The sequence below is a fragment of the Chrysochloris asiatica genome, unplaced genomic scaffold (genome assembly GCF_000296735.1).
Source record: "Chrysochloris asiatica unplaced genomic scaffold, ChrAsi1.0 scaffold00101, whole genome shotgun sequence".
NCBI classification, from domain to species: Eukaryota; Metazoa; Chordata; class Mammalia; order Afrosoricida; family Chrysochloridae; genus Chrysochloris; species Chrysochloris asiatica.
Genome location: NW_006408619.1, coordinates 3480797 through 3485613, shown reverse-complemented (window position 1 = coordinate 3485613; position 4817 = coordinate 3480797). Strand labels below are relative to the sequence as shown.

The 4817-nt window shown below is 45.1% G+C and overlaps 1 pseudogene; it reads left to right on the top strand.

Moving 5' to 3' along the window:
* The first annotated feature begins 3523 nt into the window (after positions 1-3523).
* On the top strand, positions 3524-4613 carry LOC102818411 (annotated as a pseudogene).
* Positions 4614-4817: the final 204 nt, after the last annotated feature.

The window sequence follows — 4817 nt, the reverse complement described above, 5'->3', positions numbered from 1 at the left end:
TTTTCCACAAACTTTTTGAAATCTCCTCATATGTCCATGGCTCCCAAAGGCTATACGTAACAGAGTTCAGACATCCTGACAAGAGAACAGTATGTGCAACATGACAGTTCCTGCAACCCCTTCCCATATGCAACATGTGTATCTCATGCCTATTACATACAGAATGATTGTACGGCCGGGTATATAAGAGTACAGTACGTATATTGCCTAGGATACACGTGGCTTCATAGTCAAAATCATTAAATGCCTGAGTTACTGGCTTAAGCATATATGTACTTTCTACCTAAAAAGCTTTATCTTCTTGTTGTAGCCATTATGTGTGTAATTTTCTTTTGCAATATGCTCATATTACTCTGAATTGCATCATGGTTCCAGCAATAGTTAAAGGATTTGTGTCAACTTGGCTGGGTCTGGATTCTCAGTGGTTTAGCAGTTAAAATGTGGTTACCAAGTCCAAGATGAGATCTACTGCAATACAATCAACCCCATGTTACAGCTTGATGTGATCAGCCCTGATGTGATAGAATTCTCCAGTGTGTTCTATATCCTCACTTCCAGTGCTAATTAGATGCTGATGAGAGGTCAGATGCAATCTATAGGACAAGGTTGTATTTTCAGTTCATCTCTTGTGAGGTACAAAAGGGCAGACAGGATTGACCGGAGCTCACAGGGACCTAGTACCATCAAGACAGAAGAGCTGGGCTCTCGCTCTCTGCACTGTGAAGCTCCTAGACCCAGAGGACGATTGAGACCAAGACACATGGAGGGAGACCTGCACACCCAGAATGCTGAAAGGAGACCAGGACCTGCAGCCAGTGCCGGGTTAGGGCTTCCAGCCTCCCAAGGAGTCCTGCTGTGGCACACTGAGGGTTAATGTGCTGGGCTACAAGGTCGGTTTGAATCACAAGATCAGTGGGTCAAGCTCATCAGCGGCTCCTTAGGAACCCTATACAGGATCGCTGTGAGTCGGAACCCACTCAACAGCACTTAACACAACAATTACAAGTCTCCCAAACTGAGACAGAATACATTTCTAGCTGTTAAAGTCATCCACTTGGGGTATTTTGTCAGAGCAGCACCAGTTAACTAGAACAACTCCCAAGTGTAGCAAAACCAGAGCTAGTGGGAGCAGCAAGAGACAAAGGAGAAGCAGCAATCTGGAAGTAAAACCAAAGCTTATCAAAACCACACAACGGTGGAAAATTAGCGAATGCTACCGCTCACAGTTCAGTCATGCTGCACTCGACAATCACCTCAATCCTCAACAATAAACACAAGAGTCCCAAGGCTTTTAAGGATTAGCTCCACTGAAAGCTACAAGAGTAACACAAATTCAAGAGGGCCTACATCAGACACGGAGAAACTGCTACGGACACGGATTGAGGACCAACATGATCGTGAATGCCTCCTAGCTCACTGATGATCACTGCTAAGGCGAGAGGCGTATTCGAGATGCTTAAAGAAAACTAGGAGTCCTGGAGTGATGATGCACTGGACCGCAAGGTCGGTGTGAACCACAGAGTCAGTGATGCAAATTCACCAGCTGCTCCTGGGACACCCTATACAGGCTGCCTATGAGTCGGAACCAACTCGACTGCACTTAACAACAACAATATGGTGTTCACACAATCTCCAAATCACAGAACACCGTATTTCACAGCATAAACTAATATCAAGCTATCCACGACTATAGTAAGGTGCAAACTAAAATCTCATTTTGCTGCTATCGGTTTCTACAAAAAGAAAGAAGGCTCAGGTTTGAGAAAGGTTAACAGATCCCTTCTGTGGTGGCTCTAATTTTGCGACCCGTTACACTGGACAACACATTTAAACATCTTGAGTCCATAAGGAATCTTTGTCATGATCTCCTCCAAGGGGTTTTTGGAGCAGATTCCAGTCCACCATGTTGCTGTGTGGTGAACACCATTTATGAAAGCCAAGCTGCAATCACATACTCATAGGTTATGTAAGCACATAGTCATAAATTATGTAATAGGACAAAACAACCACAAAATAATCTCCAAACAAAAAACAAAGCCATAAGTAAGCAGACCGAGCTAAAGTCACCTTGTGCTCACACAGACTGCTGGCACACTTACCGCCTGGGTCTTGGCGCTTTGCTTCATCGTGGGCGAAGCTCTGTGTCCTAAGGACACCTCTTCAGGAACTGAACTCTCTTTGGAATCACTCAGAAAATCCACTTCATCTTCGGCTTTCGTGTCTGGCATTTCTGCAGAGAACAAGGGGGGTTAGAGAGTGCATCTGAAAAACTGATTCCTGTGCCTTACTATTTACTCAACATGCTCTGGGGGTCATGGGGTTGATCTGTTTTTGCTTTTGTTTTAAATGGAGCATATTCTTTTGCTTTCAGCAGCTGCTGTATTTTTTGACACTGTGCTGAGCTATTCCTTTAGGAGTTGGTCGTGTGGTTTTCCCTAAAAGTAGCCAAGGATCACAGGTGTCTTAGGCCAGGTTTTCTAGTGAAGCAAAACCAGTGAAACAGCTATGTGCGTGTGCGTGTGTATGTGTGTGCGTGCGAGTGTGTGTGCGTGCGAGTGCGTATGCGTGTGTATGTGTGTGTGCGCGTGTGTGCACGTGCGTGTGTGTATGTGCGTGTGTGTGTGTGTGTATGTGTGCGTGTGTATGTGTGCGTGTGTATGTGTATGTGCGTGTATGTGCGTGTGTATGTGTGCGCGTGCGCATGCGCGCATGTGTATGCATGTGTGTATGTGTGTGTGCGTGTATGTGTGTGCGCGTGTGTGCGTGCGTATGTGTGTATGTGTATGTATGTGTGTGCGTGCGTGTGTGTGTGCGTGTGTATGTGTGCGTATGTGCGTGTGCGTGTGTGTATGTGTGTGTATATGTGTGTGTGCGTGCGTGTGTGTGTGCGTGTATGTGTGTGTGCGTGTGCGTGTGCGCGTGTGCGTGTATGAAGAGAAGTTTATTATCAAGGAAATGGCTTATAATAGCAGAGGACCAGGTTCCCAGTGGAAGAGTCTTTCTTGTATGTCCATATTTTGGGACTAGGCCACAGCCCCAAGGAAGCAGCCCTTACGTTGACTGGCTGCTCGTAGCCACCCATCACAGAGTTAACTACGCCTGCATTAGGTCACATCACCGTGGGCATAAGCAAACCCCAACTGCTAAAGCTCTGGAAATCCTGGCCTCTTCAAATTGTCACAAAGCCCTAACTATTACAACAGGTTATCCTTTGTCTAGGTAGAGAACTAAGGAAGGATCCAATTCAATGTCTATCCTCCAATTGCCATGTTCACTACTGACCTTTCATGACCAATCTATGAGTACAGCAGTACTGACCTGTACACAGAAAAATAAATTCATAGAAACTTTAAGGGACGAGGCTAACGACTGAAGGTAGGCAATCTATTTTGGCTATCATCAAAAAAGCCAGGAGATATTATTAAAGGACAGTTATGGACTAGCTATCAACAGCTACTTTAAAGCACAGATGGGGGAGGCGGGGGATCGAGTCAATGGAAATCACACAATTCAAACAGAAATCATGAGAGCTGGCACCGTGAGGCAAGGTCATTGATCAATCTGTTTACAATCTGTGGAACGGAAGCAGGCTTTGTGAATCTATTTTCAAAAATATAAATACAAAAAACTTTCGCGAGGTTAGAACCTGTGAGGAGGTGGCGTGGAGCGCTTCGTGTCTCAGCGGCTCTGAAAGCAGTTCATTCAGGGAGGCTGCCACGGAGCCTCTGTAAAGAAGGCCCAAGAGGTTGACATCTTTGACTGAAGCGCATCGAGCAGTGACTGCAGCGAGCAGAACTACTGCGAGCGGAAATCCCGTTCTGTTTCCAGAAGTGGAAATGCTCATGGGATCTGGGAACTCTGCAAGGCATACCCCTGCAAGGTCTCGCCCCAAGGAAGATTCCAGGTGTTCCAGATCAAAGTCCAGGTCCAGATCTGAATCTAGGTCTAGATCCAGAAGAAGTTCTCAAAGACATTATACAAGATCATGTTCTCGGTCACACTACATAGTCGATCCCGTAACAGGTCTTAACAGTCGAGATTATCAAAGACGGCATAGCCACAGTTATTTTCCGATGTCTACACAAAGGCATCATGTTGGGAATCAGGCAAGTTCTGATCCCAACTGTTATCTTCGAGTGTTTGGGTTGAGCTTACACATCACAGAGCGAGATCTAAGAGAAGTTTTCTCTAAGTATGGCCCCACTGCTGATGTGTAAATTGTATATGACCGGCAGTCTAGACGTTCAAGAGGATTTGCCTTTGTATATTTTGAAAATGTAGATGATGCTAACGAAGCTAAAGAGCGAGCCAATGGAATGGAGCTTGATGGTGTAGGATTAGAGTCGATTTCTCCACAACAAAAAGACCACATACTCCCAACACCTGGAATCTGTATGGGGAGACGTACCTATGGCAGCTCACGCCATCCTGATTACTTTGATAGAGGATATGATCGTGGATATGATGATCGGGATTACTATAGCAGATCATACGGAGGAGGAGAATGGAGAGCTGTTCAAGATAGAGATCAGATTTACAGAAGGTGGTCACCTTTTCCCTACCACAGTCGTAGAGGATACAGATCCCATCTCCTCGTTGCTATTAAAGCATGAAGTTTGAAGACTTTCTGAAACATGCCCTAGAGTTGGGATAGTGATTGTGAACAATATATTCTTTATTGTCTCATGTTTAAAAAAGTGAACAGTGCCTAGTGAAGTGAGGTGACTTTTACACCTTTGATGATGACTACTTTGGCAGCGTTGAAATGCTGTTTTCGTTCTGTATTTGTGTAGTTTGGTGCTTTGTTGAAAGTTAAG